The sequence below is a fragment of the Thermobia domestica genome, chromosome 8 (genome assembly GCF_964235325.1).
Source record: "Thermobia domestica chromosome 8, izTheDome1.hap1.1, whole genome shotgun sequence".
Classification (NCBI taxonomy): Eukaryota; Metazoa; Arthropoda; class Insecta; order Zygentoma; family Lepismatidae; genus Thermobia; species Thermobia domestica.
This window is the reverse complement of record NC_137461.1, coordinates 123,088,736-123,114,600: the sequence shown is the minus strand read 5'-3', so window position 1 is coordinate 123,114,600 and position 25,865 is coordinate 123,088,736. Positions and strand designations below refer to the sequence as shown.

At 37.2% G+C, this 25,865-nt stretch overlaps 1 protein-coding gene across 1 annotated transcript in view; it reads right to left on the bottom strand.

Annotated features, from left to right (window-relative positions):
• Positions 1-25,865, bottom strand: part of LOC145693192 (sodium/hydrogen exchanger 9B2-like) — a 231,434-nt gene that overhangs the window by 191,672 nt on the left and 13,897 nt on the right. Inside the window, exon 2 of the mRNA XM_081768970.1 lies at positions 8,822-9,135. The gene's annotated coding sequence lies outside the window, so the exon portion shown is untranslated. The remainder of the gene's footprint in view (positions 1-8,821; positions 9,136-25,865) is intronic.

Sequence of the window (25,865 nt, the reverse complement as noted above, 5' to 3'; positions counted from 1 at the left end):
TGAAAACCGGAAGTGTTTTACTTCTAGCACTTCCGGTTTGAATAGCTCCTCTATCAACGAACATGATTCCTCACTTCTGACTCTCTACACCCTGGTCAAATTTGATGATGATTCATGAAGGAGTTTTTAAGATTTTTTTTTATCCCGGACGGACGAACGGACACAGTGTAAATACAGTTGGACCTCGATAAACTAGATTTTCTTTTTTTTACATTCCCTTGAACTTTCCTTAACTCTCAATGTTAAAATAACTTATGCAAGTCGAATGTTTAAAAATTACAACCTCAATAAGTCGAATTTTAAGGGTTTCATAATCATATTTAACAACCTCGGTAACTCGAACTTTCGTATCTGCGACCCTATACGAGTGGAAGTTTACCTCTATAATTGAATTTCTGTTGATATAAGCTCTATAACTTGAAGCCATCGCTCTGTACTTTTGCCTAATTGCCATTATTACTAGTTCTGTCATTGTTGCTAATGTGTACTATAATTATTTTTTACTCATGTCTAGTATTTTATTTTTTACTAGTCGCCTTATTTAATTAAACAATCTAACTTTGACAACTTCGAGTTACAGATTATATAGTAGCTTTTCATGAGGAACGCAGAATCTCGGCGTTCGTTTCGAATCAGAACGTTTCGAAATTTTGTTGTGGTCATTTTGATAACTCGAACTTTGATTACTCGAAAAACTCGATAAGATGAATTTTTATCTATTCTCGTCAGCTTCTAGTTATCGAAGTCCCACTGTAATACCACTGCGTTGATCAAGTATAATATTCTAGCTTATAGGTTTATTTGCTTCGGCTGGTCCGAGCTTAAGATATAAGTAAAAATACATTAAGAACAAATAATAAAGAAACTTTGAATAGAAATAAGAAATTATATAAAATGCTGTGACTTGAACAGTACGGGACTATATACTTTTGGGCCACCCTATTGTATAAGAGTTTTAGTAAATCAAACTTCTTAAAAATTGGTGTATTTTAATAAACAATTTATTTAGTAGATTTAAAGAATGGGTTGCTATTTAAGGGCGTGTATGCTCTACGAGTTCAAACTGGGGTCAAACGCCGTTGCAGCGGGGCGGAAGATATGCCAGGTCTTTGATGAGGGTGTCGTGACTACACGGACAGTGCGGTGGTAGTTTAACAATTTAATGACGATAACAAAACACTCGAAGACGCACCACGTACCGGAAGATCAACACATGTACAAAATGAAGATCTTCAGGCAGCAATGGAGGTGAACAGTGCTCAGAGATGTGAGGAACTGGGACTACGAGTACAATTCAGTGTGAGTGGAGAAACCATTCGGCAGCACCTCCATCAACCTGGGGAGCATTACAAGTTGGGTTGATGGATACCACATGATTTAACTCCGGGCCAGAAGACAACGCGAGCAGACATCTGAGTTTCTTTGCTGTTTCGTCTGAGGAAGGAGTCATTTCTGGACAGGGTGTTGATATGTGATGAGAAGTGGGTCCTGTACGGAGCTTCACGGCCCCGTCATCATTGGTTAACATCCCATGAACCGGTTCCAAAACAGCCGAAACAAGCACTGTACCAGAAGAAGACTCTCATGTGTTTGGTGGACTGCTCGCGGCATGGTGCATCGGGAACTGTTACCAGCTAGTCAGAGCATCAATGCAACTGTGTACTGTCAGCGTTGAGCCACGTTCAAGAAAAACTCAAAACTTTGGAGCCAGCACTTCTGAATCGTAAAGGGGTCTTCCTATCACAGGACAACGCTAAGCCCCACGTTGCTAGGATGAACCGGGACACCATTCTACACCTTGGATGGGAAACAGTATTACATCCATCATACTCCTCGGACATTGCACCATCCGATTATCACCTGTTCCATTCCTTGGACAATCACCTTAGAGGACGCCAGTTCAAATCTCTAGTAGAGTTGCAAAATTCACTTGATACCTTCTTCGCTTTACGGCCAACCAAGATCTACCGCGATGGAATCAACGGCCTTCCAGAAGGTTGGAAGAAGGTCGTCGATGCTGATGGGGACTATTTTTGATCCTCCAGGTACGTCTTAGATGATACATCGATGTTCGAAGGTGATAGGTGAAATAGCGACAGAACTTTCTTTGTTACCGTTATATATGCGCGAAATTTAATAAAAGAAATTTAAATTGCTTCGTTACAAAACAAGTCAATAGGTACGCAATTTTCTCCTGGGACAAAGAAATTAAGCCTTTCCAGAATAAGTTTGGCCACTAGTACATTAATATTCTCTATATTAAATATGGTGATACGTCTGTGCAGAAGGTTGAGAACCACTGTTGTAGACTGAATGAAAGAGACAAATGATTGATGAATGAAAATGAATGCTTATGGATTGCATTAATACGATGAGATTGTGGGGGTGGGGGTGGGGGGTTAGAGTAAATCCACAGAATGATGTTGTCTATCTCAAACGTGCATGAAAGTTGAGCACTTTTCCACTATTTTTTTTGTGTATGATGTCTTCATAGTCATCATCTTTTTCAATCCTCTACATAATCCAACATGACTGGTACACGAACACAGAAGTATCGAGGATGTTAAAAAATTTATCATCTCTTTAGAGGAACTCAACCTCCAACGGATTGCGCCTAATGATCCGAAGCCGAAATCCTGAGACCACTCAGCCATTGTAACAACACTATTAATAATTCATAATCATATGCAATATAAACTATAATACAAACTACGTTAGAGCTGAGCTGAGCTGAACGTCCGTTTTGGCAGCAAGGCTGTATGAAACGTAGACCTACTGTTTAATGTTGGCGTAAAGGGACAAGTTTTGCCCCTTGTCACTACGAAAGATACAGGTCACTACGGTCTTCGTATCTCTCTCATGTATTTTTTTTTTTTTTTTTACCTAAACTTGCCATATTTTTTTCATGAGAACACGGGACATCTTCGATCCCCCCGCCTAAACTTTCGAACACAATCCAATGAACCGTAGCTTCGGTTATGGACAACTGTATAAATAGGCAAAAGTTCCCTAAACTGCAGCTACTTTTCTCTCTTCGTTTCCTACAATTAATTGCACGGAGTAAAGATAGTTACAAGCCAACTACAAAAGAATCGTCTAAAAAGCTCAGCTCATGCTTTATCAAAGATTGCAGATCCCCTTGATTGCTGACGGATAACTGTAACTCTGCGCTGCGAGTCTATTGGCTCGCTCGCTATCAAATAGGAGAGGGCTATGTGATAACTTACTCGAAGCTACTACATATTACAGTTTATTGTTTATTCACTAATTATAGGATTCCGAGCCAAAGTCAGAGTTTTTATTTTTCACTTTTCGAATAAACTGATATTGATAGCAGAAATGAGATGGAATTAAAATACGGGACATTTGCCTGTCCCGACAAAATTTACGGGGACGCGGGACACTGGGGCCCAAAATCGGTACTGTCCCGTTTTTTACGGGACGTATGGCAGGCTTATTTTTACCTTTTACGAAAATTTCAATTTCTCTTACAAATTTCAACCTGGAGACTTCAAATTTTTAGAGAAGGAACTTCATAGCCTATCGAAGGCAATAATCCGTGCCGATTTATCATTTAGAATTTTCTTCATTGTTGAAACAGTCCCATTGTTAAAGATTTGGACACCCAAATCAACAATGAAGCCATCTTAACAATGAAGAAAATTCTAAATAAAAAATTGGCACGGATTGTTGCCGTCAATAGGTTATGAAGTTCCTTCTCTAAAAATTTGAAGTCTGTAGCCTGAAATTTGTAGGAGAAATCGTGTATTTTCGTGAAAGGTAAAAATACATGAGAGAGAGAGAGAGAGAGATGAAGACTGTAATGACATCTATCGGCAAAACTTGTCCCTTTAAATCAACCTTAACATGTATTCGAACCACATGAGCTTCTGCCGGGAATCGAACCTGGGTTTCCCATGCCAAAGGTGCGAACCTAACCGCTTAGATACGAAGGAGCTTACAAAGCACGTTAGAGGAGACATGGTGCCTCAATAGCAGGGCGCTGTCTAGTGTGAGGGGTCACTTGTTCGATACCAGGCATTACGAATTTGTGGTGGCCAACCAACGATGATTTCAGCAGGTGGATCGGGGAATAATTTTCTACAAAGCATATCTTCGATCGTGCTCAACATGGGCACCGACATTTTCTCAGTTTTTATTTCCACTCTTCATGTACTGAAAATCTTCCCTAGAATCTAACTGAAATTATCACTGTAGATAACATTGTGTTAGTGGGTTTTCTCGAGGTTCTCCCGTTTCCTCCCACATTATCACTCAACCAATTATTTCATAAGTACTAATTTGCATTACCCATCTGCCTCCTTTAGCCTAAAGGATAGACTATAACTGCGAGAAGGAAAAGCAAGGCTGCCGATTTCTCTGTAAATTTGGGGGGAGCCCATCCAGATGTAGAAGGCATATATAGGGATTTAAAGACAAATTGCATTCAAATTATACCAAATATTGTATGTTCATAAATACAATGCGAGGGGGTCCACATGAGCTTTGTCCCCTTCCCCCCCCCCCCGGATCGGGCCCTTGAGTAAAAGTAATATATTTTCATTATCGCTGTTAAAATATAATGAAAGAAGTGAAAAAGTAATGGTGTTTTAGAAAAAACATTAAAAATAACATTATTTTTAAGAGAAAACTGAAAAATAGGCAAAATATAATAGCATTTTGCAATAAATTCCGAGATTTCGCAGTAACGAGGAAGAAAGAAAAGTAAAGTAGACGCAAAATGGGCAAATCAACTACGCAGAACATTAGAATATAAGTAGGCAGAAAGTGTCGTTAGCCATTCTAGACGACCTTCCTTACTCTAATTCGTGTTTATCATGTCGCAAAAGCTTCACGGAAGCCCAAAGCTTCTAGCTCTAGCATCACGTGAATCACTAGAAACACAACATGCACACACAGAAATGTTGATAAACGGTGCCACCTCCTTTCTTTGTGGTTGGCATAGAGAAAACTGTTCTATAACGAATTGGAACAAGGGAACAACTTATTCTCAGAACAGCGACAAATTCAATAAGACGGTAGGAGGATTAAGTAGGAACATGTCTCACAAATGAGTCGCTGTGTCATCTGATTTTTCTGTCATTCTAAAACAAAGGAACTTCAGCATCCCAACAAATTATTCTATACTACAGAGATCAATATTAACGTTGTGTTGATTCCTCGCATGCCAATAGGTAATGAACGTGCCTATTTGGTATACGTAGTCCCGTGTTCGATTTCCGGTAGAGACAAAGAATTTTCGACCTTGATTTGGCATAAGGTTATGGACATATGGGAAATTATCAGTGACGACGCCAGCTTTAATTTCTTGAGGAACAAGTGCAGGGCCAGAGGCAGTGGTGTATTTACGATTTTGTTTAGGAGGCTATGCAGAACATGTTAATAAGTACTTATATTTTTCCTTAGAAATGATAAAAAAGATTATTGTTGTACGTGGAATTTCGGGGGAGGCTTGAGCCCGATAGCCACCCTCCTATATACACCACTGGACAGAGGCATTTTTTGGGGAGGCGGCTTCTCCTTGTGTATCGAAAATAGTAGTTTTATATTATTTGACCTGGTAGTTACTCGAACTAGAAGGAGGAAATGGAATTTTTAAATTTTACGTCCCACGATTATGCCAGCTAGACTCAAGGAGACGATGATGATGAGAAATGAAGGAAATGGTGGAATAAAGAAAGTGAGAGGAAACGGGAGAACCCCGAGAAAACCCACGCAAATGGTGTTTGTCTACCACAAAACTAATCGAACTAGAAGTAGGAAACTTCAGTTTGAACACGTGCGGTTTGCCACAACTCGATTTTAGTGCAATTTGTCACAGCATTCTTATTTCCTAACTGTTTTATCCCTTTATCGTGAAAATTAGCACATAATTGAGGCTGCGGTTAAGGGTTGGCAGATGACTATAATACAACTGTCTTGTCCATTATATTTATTATGAACAGAATAGATACAGCACGATATCTGATCATTACGCTGCTTCACAGTTAACGCCATAGTCAAGTTTAATCAGGTTGAGTTCACGCGGTCGAATTAACCAGAAATCGTGTTTACTTATTTGGAGTTTGATGTTTCTTTTCAGCAGTGAGGCTATATAAGAAGTGACCTTTCGTCCTGAAGGCGAGAATGCTTATATTTACTCACAGGGGGGGGGGGAATGGGCGCCTGGCAGTCCTTAGCCTCTTTGTCAGATTAGTGTCAAGCTTGACAATAATAACTGCTGGTATATCTGCAATGCAATACTATGACAGACAACAACAGAACCGACTTGTGGCTAACCCACCTATCGCAAACTTCATCCTATTTCCAGTATAATGCCAATAGAAACCAGTGACGACGCCAGCATTTATTTATTGGAAAAGCTAACGGAGGCGCAGAGAACTTTTTGCAGAGAGAAAGCCATATTTCTTTATATACCGAAAAAGATTGTTTTATATTACTTGATGCAGTGGTCGAAGTGAGACGGTATGCTGTGGTATGGCATACCGTCTCTGGTTTTTCATTGATTAAACATACCATCACTGGAAAGTAGATGCTAAATACCTTTTATTAATCTCTTTTTATACACAGTAATTGACGAATAGCTTTGCAGGTAAAAAAAAAAATGTAGAAATAATTTCTAAGTTGACTACACCCACATTTTTCTTCGTGTTTAAAATGAGGTGTCTACAAAGAAGTTCATCTAGTTTATATTTTGATGATGTTTCGTATTGAACTGTTTCTTTGTTTTATATATGTGTGTATCTTCTTGCCTTAATGCATATAAATATCGTGTTTCGAGCATGGGCGGATTTACGGGTTGTCTGCTGTGGGGGCAGACTTTCCGGGTGTTTGGCATACCCTACAGTCGAGTGGGAGGCCAGGAGTTTTCCGCAGAAAATTGTTAATGTCCTCATTCGGGTTTTGAACATTTTCGTGTATAATTCTCTATAATACAACATAAGGGAATATTTTAATTTTTTCAGAAAGTTGGTGGTGGGGAATGAAAGTCTATCCCCCATAAGCTGTCCTAAGTTTGAATATCCCCCTAAAAAAGTGGGGGATATGTTTTTCCATATCCTTTCCCCTTGCGTTACTACAGAGAAGCTTTCCAATGGTTTTTAGTCATTATGTAAATAGAAATACAATCTTTTAGGCAACATACCTTCACTGCGTTTCAGCATTTAGATAGCCGGTATGTCGAGTCAAAGTCGTATAAAGCATACCACCTCTGCTTTTTCTTCACTTCGAACACTGACTTGATGTAAGTACAATAGAGCTACACCATGTCTGAGAATGGGATAGGCGCAACGAACGGAAGCACTCGTCACACTTGCCCCATTCTGGCGTCGTTACTGATGGAAATAGGTATGGTGGCCATTTTAATGCCTCAACTAGAATGCGTATAATCGGCCATAGACATTTATGAGCTGCAATCAGTGACGACGCTAGAGGAGGACAAGAGGCAGTCTACCTCACCTCTGTGGCATCGTCCTATCCCCACTTGCCCACAGACATTGTATTGTAATGTAGATCAAATAATATACAAATCTTATTTTCGGCACACAAAAAATTGTTACCCTCCAAAAAAAAATGTATTTTCTCTTCCGATTCCCCCTAAGAAATTAAAGTTGGCGTCGCCACTGGATACAATATCAACAGTTTATATTAGTATTGCTACTAACACGCGTTGCTCCACTAAACATTACAATTGGTTTAAGCCTTTCCATCTTAAGATTTAACCATTAGATTGCTTGTGATGGGAATCGCAGATTATCTTATTGTTTTGTCTCTTGGCTTAAACTACATGCATGAGCGCAGATTCGATTCCCAGTGAGGATAATTAACACGGATGATATTCGACTAGTGGTTGGAATCCCATTTTAATCAGTTCTTCATAGCTTTTTGCAACAATATGTACGATTTTGCTTTGTACAGGGTGACTCGTAAGTCCCTACCCATTCACACACTTTATTGCCTACTGTACTTGTGTGCTGCACTTACTCTTGCTGCATAATATTTGTATAGTATAATACTTTGTTTTGTGAGGCATTTTTTTGCAACATAACAGGGGTTATCGTTCCAAATGCCGCGGTAACAGATGCCCACCAATTGGTAATCGGTTTTGTAACGTTGTTTTCACAGAATATATTTTGTGTATCCCAGAGAGAGAGATCACGTTATCCAAGTTCGGACTTCTTGCGAGCCATTTCATGGGGGGTGATGATGTTTCAGAATCACGACCTATTCATCTGTTAATCATACACAGAGACCAAAATGAGCTGGATTTCCGTCTTGTAGAAACGAAATATCCTCTCTGATCCCAATTGTATAGAGTTTCGGTATAAATCATGGTTATACTTTATTGAGATATGAGAAATAGTTTACTGGCCTATCCAATAACATAACATACGGAGGGGTAGGGACTTACGAGCTACTTTGTACAATAGAAAACGCTATATGAAGGGAACATGTTAACAACTTTGTATCATCAACATATATCTTTTTTGACGATTTTTTAAAATACTACCCGAACGACTCAGTTTCCATGATAAATCCTATTATTGAAAAAGTTGCTTTAGTTGGAAACGACAATCAGATAAAAGAAACTATATCTTCCCTTTAAGCTCTGCCAATACTCATTCTTGAGCCTTATGCTCTAGAGATCTTACTTTCTTGATCGCAATTCGCAGCAAAAAAAAAAAAAAAAAAAAAAAAAAAACTGTAAACTCTTTGGCAGCCTTGAAAACAAAACAACACGAATAATATAACACCAAAGAAAGAAAAATAATAAGACAAGAGCAAGTATTGTTCTACTTACTGGGATTTGCAATTTCCCCCCTTCTTGGCTTTTCTTGGGAAAGCGTTTGGCTTGTTTCCAACCAATGCCCGCTAACAGATGAGTTCACTTGAGCACGCTATGCCGCAAAACACATGTATTGAGCGTATACCTAAAAAAGTCCTCGTTTTCCGTTTCTCTCCTGTCTCCGTTGCAGCGATAAAACCAGGCGGGAGCCCAACCAAAAGCCGTTTGATTCCAAACACTCACGGAAGGATCTCGGGGGCTGAGGCATCCAAGCATTGCATCGTGTTCTTAGCGGCGACAGGCAATGCTTCCCAATACAGTGGCTAAGTCTGTCAAAACAAAAGAAGAAACAAAATGTTCACTGTTATTGCAAGACATAAAAGTATGCATCAATCAGTTTTCATCTTAACCCTTTTTAATTTTCTAAACGCACAATTAGAGAGGGCCACAACGAAGAAACAGCTTTTCTATATATTTTAAATTGCCATGATGTTGTTCCCTAAATTTCATGGCTAATTTCTCTTCAATTTAACAAATACAGAGTCAGTTATTTTTGTTCTGCTTCGCCAGAGCAAAATCCTCGATATAGAAATAAATGGTTAAATCTTAATTACCTTCTGCAGATCTAGTATTTCTCCTATTTATATTAAATTTCTTTCATTAAATAAAATTGCAAGAAAAATATCCTCTTAACCATTGGAACGTGGTACTATTTAAAATTATATTTAAAACATTTCTATAAGCAGTGACTTCATTAATCGTCTTATGACTACCCATTATTTTTGGAACGAAGTCGTTGGGCTGACGTAAGAGACACGGGGCACAGCAGAACCGGGCGTCAGACGGTGACAGAGATTTCAGCGCCGAATAGAAAAGGCCGGCGATATATCAGGGCAGATTGTAACGGCCAGATGACTGGGAACGAGCGTCTCGGAAATCAGCGTCACTTATCGGGAGCTGGCGTGGTTTCTAAAGGTGGGTAAAGGATTGTGAAATCAGCATCAAACGACCAGGTATAGATTGGCCACACCTCATTAAGGATGTTGGACGTCGTAGACTCCGAGGTGGATACAACAGGATAGGACTGTGGCATGATTAACAGCACACTTCAATAGTGAACCGAGCATGCGTCTACGTCTTAGCACGCAGTTGACCGTACACTGTTAGATATGGGCCTCCGCACCTGAAATCTCGGATGTGTACTAATGTTAACCGCACGGCATCGTTAATTACGACTGGAATGGGCACATGTCCACCGTATTTGGACTGGCGAACAATGGCACAACGCTTCATGGTCCGATGAATCATAATACTACCTTTTTCACATTGATGGCTGGTCAGAATCCATCGTCTTCTAGAGAAACAATTGCTAAATACGTGCACAGTAGGATGACGACAAGCTAATGTAGCTCCATTATGATCTGGAGAACCTTCACATGGTCATCCATAAGCCCGGTAGTGCGTCTGAACGTTACAATGATAGCTTCTACCTATCGACAGGTCATCGCTGATCACATACAGTCATTCATGTCGACCATATTTCCAGTTGAGAATGGTATATTTAAGGAGGACAACACTTCTTGTCACAAGGCCAGCAATATGCTGCAGTGGTGCGAGAAGCAGAGTGGTAAATTTTAATTGTTGCAAAGGGCTCGAAACTCACCCGATCTTAACCCAATTGAACATCATTTTGATGTCATTGAACGTCATATTCGAGCTCATCAACTCCGTCCGCAGAATATGCAGGAACTAAGTAACTTGTGTCTGCAGATGTGGTGGTCCATCCCTCCAACTACCTACCAAGGTCTCACTATCTCCATGCTAAACCGCATTGCTGCTGTCCTACGAGCCAAAGATGAACATACAAATATTAGGTATGTGGTCATAATGTTCTGACTGGTCAGTGTGATCATAGATAGATAGATAGATATAGATATACCCACAAGCAGAAATTTGTAGGAATATAAGGCAAAAAAATCTATACATATATATAGATATATGTAACAAGATTTGAAAGGACTTTACAAAAGTGGTTCTATGCCGGTGTGCCGCGGGGTTTGGCGTAATGCTATGAAGGTGATAAATAAAAATAATAAAATTATTTTTATATATATATATATATATATATATATATATATATATATATATATATATATATATATATAAAAAGAACAAGAAAAGCACTCCAAATATCTAAAAATATTTATTTTCAATAGATCTTCAAGAATGGACACAAGTTATTAATGAGAATCTCTGGTAATGTAGCCTACAGATATGTTAATGTGCTATGGGTGCATTCAACATAGTAGACTGTACCGTGACCAAAAAAGTGTCGTCAACTACTAAACTGTTCTACAAGCTAATGTACAATTCAAAAACCATCGTGTACGGAATTATTAAATATAAACCAGTAAATGTCTTTCCAAATACAAGTTCTAATCTAGATTATAAGTGAAACTGTTAAAGAGCTCTAGGAACTTGCTTCGAATTCACTAACATCACAAGGGTAAATTTAATTCTCTCCCTTATTTTATGAAACTTCCAAGTTTCCTTGGCATGTAATCAGTGATGAATTCAGCCATTTTCGCTTGGGAGGGAATATGAATCCTTCTTGAATGGTGAAAAGGAGAAATGTTCTATGATTAAGTAGTATTCTTGCTTCTAGAAGGTACGGCGGATCAGTTGTAGAGCGCTTACATCTGGTAAGAGAGGACCGTGGTTCGATCCCGCAGGATATGTGATCTTGTGTTATACATCATGTCCGAGTGTTTTCATAAGGTTCTCTGCTTTGCTTCCTCAATTACGTTTCAGCAATTATTTTATAATTATTTTCTCCCATTAATCATACGTCTTCTTTAGTCTAAACATAAAACTAAATATACAGATTATAATTCATTTCATTCTTCATTCCCTAATTCAAGTGTTTAAGAAAAAATAACTGAAGGAATTTTGTTTCCTCGGGGGGAATACTTAATTAAACATAATTCTTCAGTTAAATTCTCGAGTTCTACCCCAAAATCAACCCGGCAGAGACCACCCATAGCTTTGATTATCCTTTTCTCTGTTGTAAACTCAATTTTTATGTAAAATAGTCAAGTAACTATCGAATAGTCGCTAAATTCCTGTACTATCACTACACTAAACTTTATTCTTGTCACCAGAGAGTTGATAATTCCATAATTTAAAAAAGTAATAATAACTTCATTTAATTTAATCTACAGAAAAATATAGGATTATTTTGTCGTTGTTAAGAATTTCAAATTTGAAAAAAAAAAAAAATACAATTGAATGAAGAAAACTTAAGAAATAATTTTTTCATGAGCCCCAACAGGACAACATTTGTCAGGGCTGTCCCGGCTTATGATCTGCCCTGATCCCGGTAAACATTGCAAGCTAATGAAAACAATTAGATGATTATTGACATTTAATAAAACTACAATAGTATAATTTGAAATTTGATTTATTACTATCTTTTCTGCTATAGCAAATATTGTAATTAATGAAGGAGTAGCAGTAATAATAATAATAATAATAATAATAATAATAATAATAATAATAATAATAATAATAATAATAATAATAATAATAATAATAATAATTTACTGTATTCTCTACAGCTACAGTAAAATACGGTATTATTAGCGTTTAACGAAAGACAAAAATGTTCAATAGTGAAACATACATCGAGCGATACATGAGGTCGCTCGTGACTAAGCGGTTAGTGTAGGCTCGGGAAATTAACTTAAACCAATATCAAAACGATTTTCCATCAGGTTCGTTTCTTTCTACACTCGGGAAACTTGATTCAAGCCAGTCAATTTATTCTAGTGATAGGAAAGTATTTTTGCATTTTCCCTCTATAAATGTTTCCCCCCATGCAGTGGCGCACGCAAGGATGGAGGTCCTGATTTTAACTGTCCACTTGAGTAAGATAATACGGATTGAGATATGTCCTATACCAACACTAAAATGAGATGAGTTTGGGAGCTTAAACTTTCCCTTCCCCTTGACAAAATTCTACGCACAGTCACTCACATAAGTACCTGGAACGCTGACGTAATTCCAGTAGTTGGGGTCCAAGTCATTTGCAGTTGTCAGAACGCCTAGACATGTGCAACCCAAATTACACGTAACTTTTCTCGGCACTGACAGCAGTTGGTAGCCCTGATCGAGGTGTTTATGCAGGTAAAATGTAAAGTAGGTGACTAACGAAACAGTTTCCCATTCTAAGATGAATCTCTATGGTTCAGATCGTGTTTTCCAAAGAGCACCATATACCTATTAATCTCAATATTGCTGTGTATGTAATGTATTATTTCTTTATATATTGTATATTTAAAGAAATAAAAATACTGACCACGCATGAATCAGTAAATGTTTGTAAGTAGCTGAAAATAACAAATCTAGAACAACTGCAGGAAACAAGTTTGTAAATGATTGCCTCCATTGAGAGACCTTCTCCAATTCTTCTCATTCCAACATCTTTATTCTTTCTGGAGGAGAGAAAATCTAGCTTGTCACACTGAGTATTTATTGAAATTGAAATTAAAACATTTGAAAATATTTCAACCTAGCCGGGATTCGAACCGGGGTCCGCAGAATAGAAGTTCAATACGCTAAATATTACCGGTACTTACCGCGTCATCTCATCATTCACCTATACTATTAGCTAGTTAAAATCGTTGCATGTAATACTATACAAAATACTAATGCTCGTATAATGAGACGTCCCTTATGAATGTCACAATGATTTACTCAAGATTTGCTTCTTTAACCCAAAGATAAGTTATATAGAGTTCCTCAATCAGGAACATATCACTAAACGTTTTTCAAGTTAAGGCTACGTCATAGTTTTCAGCGATGGTCCCGATTTACAGTACAATTCTTCTTTACCTTCTAGTTTCCAAAAAAGTTGAGTTGAGTTGAGTTGATTTTAGTTTAGCGTCGCTTTCAGCAGCGAGGCTATATGAGACGTGGACCTACTGATTACCGTGGAATCCGAACCACATGAGCTCCCGCCAGGAATCGAACCCGGGTCTCCCGCGCCAAAGGCACGTACGCTAACCGCTTAGCCACGAGGGAGCTCTAGTTTCCAAAGAAGAAAAAAGGGTAGAAATTAATTTCACATTCTTTGAATTGTATCAACACGTGTAGAAATAGAGTGTGTTATGTTTATCTAACATAACTACTAGTTTATTTTCGTATTTTTGTATGAGAAATTGATGGCAAAGTGTGAAAGTATAGAACTGTCATTACAGCGATCCGAGTTCGAATTCAGTCGTGGCATTTATTTTTCTTTATTGGAAGGTATTGTTTACGTAATTGATATTGTAATTGTTATTCTTTATTATTATTATTTTTATTATTATTATTATTATTATTATTATTATTATTATTATTATTATTAATAATAATAATAACGCAAAGTCGAGATTTGGCTACATATTTTATATTTTATGAATTTTCTGATTGGATTCCGCCTTTTTGTTGAATAATCAATACACTCCGTTCTAGGGTATTTGGGGGAGGGAAATATTATCCTGTTCTTTTTATTTGTTTACTTGCACGCTACACCAAGTTTGGATACTACATTTCACCTTTCTATATCTACGGAAAGTAGGCTAAAGGTTTTGATGATCATAAGAGAGTAAGTGAATAAGTGATGAGATCAATGAACTTTGCGTATTAACAACATTTAAAGTATCAGTTTGTCGGAAAAGTCATGTTGTATTTCGGTAAAATATGACAAATAATGATTTGTGGATATACTAGAGTTATTCGGATCATGCACTAGTTGTCATGAATAGCTAAGATGTTGAGCGTTTTGTGTATTAATATTGCCCTACGTTTGGTTGGTTTTACAAATTTGACCAGAGATGGCATGGGTCAATAAAAACTTGACCCACGACACACTGACCCACCACCCACCGTGACCCACTCTGACCCACCACCGACCATGAACATCTGACCCACCAAATCACATCGTCATTAACTCTGACACATGACCCACGGCCTCTACCGACTAAAGAGTAATAAAACCAGGTTGTGAAATTCTAACTAATCAGAGTTTGAATTTATACGGCCAATCGCTCAAGCACCGTTCTGTTACAATAACGGTTGATCTGACCTTTACGATATAAAATGGTAAAGTGGTTGTCATGGGCAAAATTACGATAAATTTCAATTAAACTATCATGGTCTAATTATTTCCTTGTTGATTTAACGATACTGGTACTTTTCAGTGGAAAAACGGATGAAATTTGAAAGTCCCAAACCAAGGTAAGTATACCAACGTACAGAAGCTTACATTACAAATTTATGCTTATTCTTCTCACAATTTATGTTTTGATTGCCTTGTCCTCTAAGCGCTTCATATAATAAGCAAACCTCAGCAATTATTATAAAGCGCCACATTATGTGGTGCGAAGCACTGTATTTTTTGTTTCTCAACTAATATCGATCGTTTTCGATTATTTTTACAAACTAACCCACTATCAATTTACCATATGTAGAAAGTGCCGCCCCTCCCAATAAAGGAGAGTTTTAAAAAATGCTAGGAGTCGTTCTGTTCGTTTTCAATAAAGAGTTAATATACTGAAATTCAGCTCCGTAAGTTTAACGGCACGTGAGATATTCAATTTTTTTTCGCAAAAATTTGGATCTCCACTATTCCTTAGGATATTATAATGAAAGCAATATGATAACATCCCAGTTTGGATTAAGGCCTAACTATATATCAAAAGTCATTTCATTTGACTGCAATTTGGCTGTGATGATTAGGCACACATATTACATTCATTTTTTTCATGTAATAATTTATATATTAGAGTAATTCAAAAATGTATTTTCCAGTAGTTAGCTCCTCTAAAACTCACAGGCTGTGTCTCGAAAGCCAAATAGTAGTATACGTCCTATTCCTATTGCTATTATTACAATTTCAAATATCAATATCCAAAAATGCCTCAAGATCTTTTTCACTTAGAGATACTCATCTCAGGAAAGTAAACAGAAACAAATGAAAAAGGGAAATGGAGGCCTTGAAAGTAAAATGTAGACAAATTGACCAGTATTCAGAAGCATATTTTTAAATCACGCTCGACTCTACTCATAGGAGCTAAATATGCGGTTCTGGTTAGTTGGAGTTATCCGTTTCTCGCCACGTAGCATAAACATAGTAAGTGCCTGTTACTGGCGATCTTCGTGGCGGAGCGTGTTAGCGTAATGGGCTAGTAGTTACAATTGCTTTGGGTGTGGGTTCAAACCTGGGCCAAGGATTTTTTATTTTTATATTTTATTTTTTAAATTTTCAAAACACTTTTTTCATTAAGATGAAAATAACGCTCAAAAAAGTGATTACGTTACGTGTGCAGTTTTCTATATGAATCCACAGTATAAGTAGTTGTAGTAGGAAGAGGAGGAGGAGGAGCAAGTTAGAAGCCCCGCAGGGCTCGTTTTGTTCCATCTTGACTGCTATGATATAAATTTAACCTCAACTGCTTCTTCAATTTTCTTCTTTTTCAATTCTAACAAAGTGGCAATTTTCTTCTATTACTACTATAATACACAATACATACACCAGAAGGTTTGGACAATCACAAGCTGCAACCAATCAGAAACGTGTTTTTAGTTTCTATGGCTAGGGTCAAGGGTGAAAAAAATATGCTGTTCAAAAGATACTGTCTACAATCGATCAGGGCAGTGAGTCGAGTGGGTCGGTGGGTCATAGTGAATCATAGTGAGTGGTGAGTCATGGTGGGTGGTGGGTCACGGTGGGTGGTGGGTCGCATGCTGTTGACCCACGACTCAGTAACCTACTCAGAAAACTCGACCCATTTGATCCACTGACCCACTCCAACTTTGGATTTAACAACACAAAGATGGAAGACCAAAAATTGCATGTTCACCATATTTTATTGTTTTACTTCAGGCAAGGAAAGAACGCGCGAATAGTGTTTGTGATTTTTACTGTCCTCAATGTTTCTGTGTTTTTGTCCCTGTTCTTAAAGAGTTGCTGGAAAAAACTGTAAAAGTAAGTACAACATGTAAAAATAGGAAACAAGGTACTAAAGAAATTTCGTTATATTAGTTAACTTTTAAAAAAAGTAATCCAATGTCCTGAAACATCAGATTCCAAACAATATGAGTATCTGTCCAATGCCGTACCATGAAAAATCAGGGCCCGAGGCGAGAGCATACGGCAGCGCCTCCGTACATATGATTTGTCAAGTTAAAGTTGAATTCTCTGGGCTATTCTATCTGCATAATACTTTATTATTTTATCATGACTGAAACCAGAAATTTTCAGCATTATTACACTGGAATCGTAAAAGTTTGTAATTACTGAATTCATTGCACATCTAGTTTTTTCCTTTTTCCTCAACAGTGATGTCTTAGAGTAGTAGCTTAAGCGTTAGTTTCATAATGTTGGGGTTGCGGGCTCGATTCCGGTTGTGGCAATTCAGGAAATTTTTATAATTTGCAATATTGATGATAATGGTGTATAACATGAAAAATATTCAATTTCTCTGGGTCTAAGAGTTGAGACGACTTCCTTCACAGGTGAAATGCCAACAACACAAAATTACGTCATCCGTATCAACCATCATTCGTAAATGTCTGGGAACGTAACGTGTTTGGACAAGAATTGATGAATACATAAGGGCTAAACACGTCCTTACTGGTATAGTATAGGCCTAAAATGAGTTTCAAGGAATTATTCCTAGCTGCGCACAAATTGTAAATAGTGATCGAACTTGTAGCTCTAGTCACGAGAACAATCCTATTTAAGATGTCTCCTCACCTTTTTACCTAGAAGAAGAGCGAAACAAAATGCATTACTGTTATCAGCTAACGAATATTTATATTCCATTTCTTGTTGTCATAAAATGATAATCTATCTGTAAATCCATAAACGTAATCATATTATTGCGTTCATGTGTAAATCTAAGGAACATCTGACATACTGTATATCTTAACTGTTCCTATGAATACCTTCGACTCTGTTAATTATTTTTCTTTCCTTCTGTGGTAATAATAATAATAATAATAATAATAATAATAATAATAATAATAATAATAATAATAATAATAATAATAATAATAATAAAGCAATAACATAATTACAATACCAATTACATAAACATTACCTTTCCATTCAGAAAAATTAATAATTGCCACGACGGGAGTTGAACCCAGGTAGCTACAATGGAAGTTTCCTGCTTTCACATTTTTTTTAAAACAAATTGTCCCAACCGGAGTATTGTCCGCCACTGGCACTTCATGTTCTTACGACGTATTCCAAACACTACAGGACACGAATACAGAAATACTGAGGACAATTAAAATTCCGACCTTGCTCTACAGAGGAATTCGAACCCCTAGTGGATTTCGCCTCATGATCAGAAGCCGAACGCCCCAGATCACCGGCTCAATTTGCCACAAATTCCTCATATGAATATAATAAAATAAACTAGGAATTATGGAACATCAACATAGAACTATCTATTTCTCCACGTGTTGATACAATTCAAAGAATTTGAAAATAATTTCTGTCGTCTTTTCTTCTTTGGAAATTAGAAGTTATGCTAAAGAAGAAGTGTAATGTAAATCGGGACCATCCCTGCAACTGATGACGTAGCCTCAACTTGAAGAACGTTTCGTGATATTTTTCTCATTGAGGAACGTCTATATAACTTGTTTTTGAGTTAAAAAAGGAAATATCAAGTAAGTCATTAAAACAGTCGTATAAGCATTAGTATCTTGTTTATATTTTCCCATGAAACGATTTTAACTAGGTATTAGTTTGGGTGGAAGATGACGTGGCGCAGTAGGTGAGTGGTTAGTGCATTGAACTTCTATTCGGTAGACCCGGGTTCGAGTCCCGGCCAGGCTGAAACCTTTTCAACTGTTTCAATTTCAATTTCAATGCATACTCAGTGTGACAAGCAAGTAAAATATTCTCTTCCCTATAAATTAAAAGAGGTTGGAATAAGGAGAATCGGAGATCTGTCAATGGATACAGTCATTTGCAAACTTATTTCCAGCAGTTGTTCTAGATTTGATATTTTCGTCTATTTTCAAGCATTTTCTGATTCATGTGTAATCAGAGTTTTTATTTCTTTGAATATACAGTACATAATGAAATAATACATTACATACACAGCAATATTGAGATTAACATATGATGTTCGTTGGACAACACGCTCTGACCAGAGAGATTCATCTCAGAATGGAGAAATGTTTCGTGCGTCATCTACTCACAATTTTACTTGCATAAAGAAATGACTCAGTGCTACCAACTACTGTCAGTGCCGAATTGCGTCTGTCTAAGCGTTCTCACAACTGCAAATGACCTGGACCCCAAGTAATGGAATTATAACAGTCAGGGGCCCAGGTACTTATGTGAGTGACTATGTCACTGTCTCCTACATACTGTAGTTATTCCAGTCATTGCCTCATTGTTAAGCATGCTTCAAAATAAACGAAGTGATCGCCCATTCGTAGTTAAGTGTTTTCTGTATACGAGGACTTGAATCCCACATCCGATGGGGATATTAAGCTTTGAATAGCAACCCGAGTAGTAAACGGGATTTTGCTTTTAACAGTAGGTCTCGTACTATATTCTCTGTGCTGACAAGTAAAGGACATGAACCTGTCAACGGGACTTCCTAATCAACCCTAGTCCATTCGATAAATATAACAAAGATATGTTCATGCACAAACCATTAGCTGCTATGGAGAACGGAGTAAGTCCCTGGGGCCCATTTACTCTGTTATAAAGAAAATCGTAGACTCGCAGTGAAATAGCTATTGCATTAACATTGTTCATTGCAGAGTCATGTTTTATAGTTCATTCTCTTTAGCATGAAACAAGCTTTCCAGAGGTGCTATGTATTGGGGCCATAACGTACTTGAACAGGAAATATTGAGAGAATGTCGGGAAAATTCCTTACAAAAATCACTCCCATCAACTATGTACCCCTCTGGAGCGGCCCCTGTTAAAAGCACACAATTCAAATTTAGTTAGAAAAATACTATATTTGATAAGAAATTTGTATACTAAGTTTTGTATTGATAGATGGAATAGATATGAGGGAAAAGCTTGTATCAATACACGCTTTCCCCTCATACCTATTCTGTCTATTACTACAGAACTTGGTATACAATTTTCCCGACATTCTCTCAATATTCCCTGTTCATGTATGTTATGGGCTCCAATACATAGCACCTGTGGAAAGCTTGTTTCATGCTGAAGAGAATGAACTGTAAATCATGACTTTCCAATGAAGAGTGTTGATGCTATAGCTATTTCACTGCGAGTCTAAGATTTTCTTTATACCAACAGGATTAATGGGTCCCAGAAACTTACTTCGGTGTCCATGGCACCTATTTTTTTGTGCATGAACATATCTTTATGTTTATGGAATGGACTAGGTTTGATTAGGAAGTCCCGTAGACAGGTTCATGTTCTTTTCTTGTGAGAAAGACTAGTAAATTCCAAAGAGAGAAAGATCTAATCAAAGCAAATCTTATGAGTCGGAAGAATCAGCATTATTTCGCTTGACGTTTTGAAACGTGCCTTATAACCGTGACTCTAACAAACTTCACATATTGACATGCTTTTGAAAAAGATAAGAAATTTTATTAGTCTAGTTTTAGACGGAAGCATTTGTCGTAGCATTTTCGTAGCAGATGTGCTCCCAAAAATTTCATATAATATTCTATGGCATCCAAAAGTATATGGTGTTTTTAAAAAGTAGCATTTTCATAAGCATATGTCGTGACGTAGCAAACAAATCACTGGAGAAGAGCGTAATTAAGTGTGAGGTAGTGTGAGCTATAGTAATTGTAACAACAGTTCTCGCCGGTCATATTAAAAAACGAAAATCACAAAGAAGTATGTGGGCAAAGAGCATCCCTACTCCAACTCATTTTTCTTTACAACAATTCAATTTCCCACACAAAACAAAGAGCATGGATATTTGGCACAAAATCTTTCGCTTCTTTTTAACACACCACGGCGCTGCAATCGGACCAGAAATGCTGGGGAAAATGCTACGAAATAGAGCAGGTTCTATCGACAAGAAATGCCATAGAATATGCCATCATGGGAAATGCTATAGCATTTGCAACTTTACACGATAGAATATCGATGATACGATTTTTGCTACAAGAAATGGTACGATAAATGCTTCCGTCTAAAACTATAGCCGTACAGTATTTAACTCAAGATTTAGGAGAAGGGGGGAAGTGCAGTACATTTAACATCCACTGGACAAAATCGCGGTGGCACAAGGTAAGTTGCATCCTTTCACAAATATCCACAATGCTGCTCCAAAGAAATTTCAACTTGTCAGTCATATTTTAATGTATTAACTGATTTCAACAGTATCCGCTTCAAGGCGTTACGGGCATCAGAATGCTAGTGTTACATCCCTGACTCCGTTTACTCCATTTCTACTCTTCGGTGGGGTTGAGGTAAGTAGATTTTTTGAATTAGCATGTCTTTAAGAAAAAAAGTAACGTTAGAACATGGTTCAGGTCTTTTCAACTATAAAGACACAAACTTGCACGATCTTTCTTTTAAAAAATTAGAAAAATAAGACAGTGTCTGATGAAGCCGTATGTTCAGTTAGTTGGCGAAACTGGCACACATTAATTATTTTTAAATAAACGTTCCTTTGCCCAGCGATTTGTATTTTTAGTGTAAGTCAGAAAAATAAAGGATTGTTTGTGTGTGAACCAACATGGAATCAGACTGGAAAGAGTCCTTAGTAAGAGAAATGAAATTAAATCTTTGAGTTTTACGTCCCGTGGTTATGCTGGCTAGGCTAAAGGAGACGTTGATGATGAGAAATGATTGAAATGGTGGAATGAAGAAAGTGGGAGGAAACGGAAGAACCCTGAGAAAACTACGCACACGATGTGTGTCCACCACAATGTTCACTTGGCGCGAGCTGGGATCGAACCAGGGACCCCATGCATCAGAGGTGAATTCTCTACCACTGAGCTACCGCGACCTCCACCCTTAATAGGAGGTGTTAATGCAAGAGAGAAGATAGGAAGACGCTTGTAACCAAGTTAGTTAAGAACGTTATTTAAGCAAAACAAAATTAGTTAAAGTGTGCATTTTAGTAGATCTTTATTTACAGAATGGTTTTGACTACAAATTAGTAATTAGAGAAACTATAACAATTTTAAAATTACATGAAAAGATCATGTAGATGACGTAATATTAATTATAATCTTAGTTTTTTTTGTTTTGTTTTGGTGTTCTTTCTCAGCACTTGCACTACATCACATGAGAAGTAGAGCTATCGCTTAACAAGGGATCTCAACCACAAAATTTCTCAGAGAAAATCGAACCTGGTTCATTTGTAAATGCGGTCACGATAAGCATGGTAAGAATTTATCGCGAAAGAACCTATGGATATATAATTTCGGAATTCTCGTCTCTTGCATTGAAAGTGAATTCCAGTTTTATCTACTGCTAACAAGTGCTTGATATTGAGAACAATATATGAGATTCTAGTAATAAAGCCTTAGCAGCCATTCTTTGATTTTACTGTAAAATATAGGCTAAATAAGATATTCCTAATCTTTTTGTTTTATATGATTGTACTTTCCAACTTATTAAAAGATAAAAATTTATGTAAGCACTGGTGTCAGGTTCTTTTTGTCCAGCAGCGATTAGAAACATTTCTTTAAGACCTTTTACGTTCTCTTTCAAATTGCCAAACTGTCTCGAGGAGAGCTATTCTGCTCTACGCTGATTCGTTGAAGTGGCAGCTAGAATATTATCACTATCATTTCCACAGGAATTACAACACACAATGCCCACACAGCAGAGTTTTACTCAAATTGCTTTTTTCTTTCTCCCATTCATCCCATTCATTTCTTCCTTTTTATTAAAGTGAAATTGCTTGATATATCTAAACTTCTCCCGACCTGCAAAAACCCAATGCATCAGTTTTTATTTCTGAAATTGATTATTCTAAAATTTCTCAGTGACTTGGATCCCTAATTGCTGGAAAAGCCCTTACAATTGTACAATTAAACAGACAAAAAAAAAAAAAAGTTGAAAATGGTAATGGTGACAATATAATAATGATAAATGAAATTAATTGGTGACTTTATGTAAAGAATTGTATAGAACTTCCCATAATTATCATGAGTGATTGCAAGAATTTACTTACATAGGAAAGCATCTTTTTTGTTCTTTTTATTTTAACAATGTTCTTATTAGGTCACTTTTCTGTTTATTTGTTAGAACCAACTCATGAAACTTAAAATTTGACGTACTTCAATACTACTAGGGCCCTGAAATTTTGTATATATTCTTAAACCCGATGACAACACAATATTTTCACATAGCTCTTACTCTATCTTGTTCTTATACTGTAAAATAAATTATGACAACTATATTTAGGATGGTGGCTCCGTGGCAAAGCGCTCACCAGTGGCGCGTTAGATCCCTGGCTCGTTCGTACCCTTCGGCAAGTAAATTTCGTGCCCAAGACCGTGTACGTAGATTTTCTCGGGTTTTTCCCATTTCCTCCTACTTCCTTCATTCCACCATTGCGTTCATTATCATCGTCTCCTCCAGCCTCAGAGCGTAAACGCGGGACATTAAACTAAAACAAAAGTATTTAGGCTGCGCACATGTGTAGGTAATTTTAGTTAATTAAGCGTTATTTCAATTGATGGCAGAGTGGTTCATTGGAATTGAATTTAGCATCCCCTTCAGCAGTGAGACGTGGATCTACAACTTGAGGTGGAATCCGAACTACACAAGTTTTTATCCAGGGAATCAAACCCAGGTCCTCCGCGCCAAAGGCATGTACACTAGCCATATAGTCACGAGGCAGAGTGGTTCAACGCTGGTTCGAGTCCTTTATGTGGTCCCTCTAATGGGAAAGTTAGAAATTACTGACTCCTACAATGTTCTTTCGCAAGTTCGAAGTTAACGTCCGTGCGTCACAACCCACCACTACCTTCAAAGTAAGATAAACTTACCACCAAGCTCCCAGGAAGACTTAAAAAGACATCCCTTTTTCAAAAATTTTGAATGAAGTCTTGTAAAATGTTCTTGGAAATGAAAATATAAAGGGTCATGCATAAATAACGTAGTATTTTCAGGTTAGAGAATATATTGCAGGGTTTTGCAATCTGGAACATAGTACATCCATTTGAGCAGTGCCGATTTATATAGAAGCTAAACAAGCTATAGCTTAGGACTCCACTCTTTTGGGCCCCCCCAAAATTAAAGGAAACAAGTGGATGTATATTTTCAAAATTTAAGAAATATAATAAAGTAAAATCTACATATAACAACAGTGCTTCGTGTTGTGTAGAGTTCTATAAGTAGAGTGATATAAGTAGTGGGGCCCTTTCTGCTAGCCTGCTTTCTAAAATATTATTAGTTTCTTCATTTCCGTATGTAGGGTGCCCACGTTCATCTTGATACTTAAAGGGACCCATTACCTTCAGTAGCTTAGGGCTTCACCAAACCTAAATCCGATTCTGCTTGGGTTGTCTAATTTGTGGGACTTCTGATATTTTTTAAGTTTTAAATCCTCTTGCGAAATGTATTATAAAATTCCAAAACACCTTCAGTCTAGTTACACAGAAATATGCCATTAACGACGTGGATTTGTATAAAGGACATATAAAGAAACATTCAACTTTGTATGTCAGATAAAATAAAGGAATCTTTACTGTGTCTTGGAAAGAGGAGCAGCCACTAAAATCTCTCTCTAGTGTAGATTGAATACATCTTCAAACACTAAAACATAGTATTTTTTTATATGCAACCAAGTGCTAGTTTTTCTTCTGCTTTTTTTTTTCTTTATCCCATGCTCTTCTTCCTCTGCACCTAGTGTTGTCCACGAGACATTTCTAGTTTCGTAAGCAACACTAGACCACCCAAGTCTTAGATCTAGAGTGTTTTAGTGTTACTTTATTATAGTACAAAAACTATAAGTTGATAAAGAAATTGTACGAACAAGGGCGCCCATCAGGGGGGACAAGAGGAAATTGTACTTGGGAATATCGAAAATCCAATAGAATTTTTACATTAGCTACAGCAAAATTTGAAACTATATTTGAAACGTCGCTTATACTTGCCCCCCTCCTTGGAAACCACAACATGGGCGCCCTTGTGTACGAACACAATGAAGAGCATTTATCAACGTTTAAAGATACACGATAGACTTCAATAATAAATATAGTTTAAATTTTGCTATATCACACCTTTTGTGCACTTCTCGTGACACGGAAGGATACTGATAACTTCTAGGTAAAATTCAGAAAAAAGAATATATGTGCATAAATTTACAAAATGGGACGATATATACTTCGAGACGAGAAAGAGTTCTTTGAGAATTAAGACGAGACGACCGAAACTTATTTTACATAAAATATATTCTTAAATAGCCATTATTGTGTTTATTTTTAATTTGCCTGGCTCTCTGTATGGTTCTTCTTTTCTCCTGACCTGGAATGTATTATAAAAATTGGGCAACGCTGTCTTTCACAATTTGATTTCCGTAAAGACTTCAAAAGTTTCCATGTGAAAATCATGTTTTAGATAATATGTTTTCCGTTAAAAAAAATAAATAAATAAATTTCCTTATATTATTTGGTCTAGGAATTAATTCGTGCGGTTGGTACGCACACATTGAAGCTGTAGTACAAACACAAAATACATAAATACCTTAAGAAAAATATTGTCCATCGCTAGCCACCACTTTCGCCCATCTGTCAGGCAATGTACGGATTCCGTGGCGAAAGAAGTCCTCATCCTTGGAAGCGATCCAGTCAGAGACCCATGTTTCGATATCTTCTGAAGAAGTAAACCGCTGTCCAATCAAATCGTTGTTCATGCAATCGAACAAGTAGTAGTCCGAAGGAGCAACGTCTGGTGAATACGGCGGGTGGGGTAAAACTTCCCATCCGGCATTTTCTAAATAGGTTTTGACCGGTTTTGCGACATGTTGGCGAGCGTTATCATGTTGAACAATAAGTTTATCATGTCTGTTCTCCCATTCTGGTCGTGTTC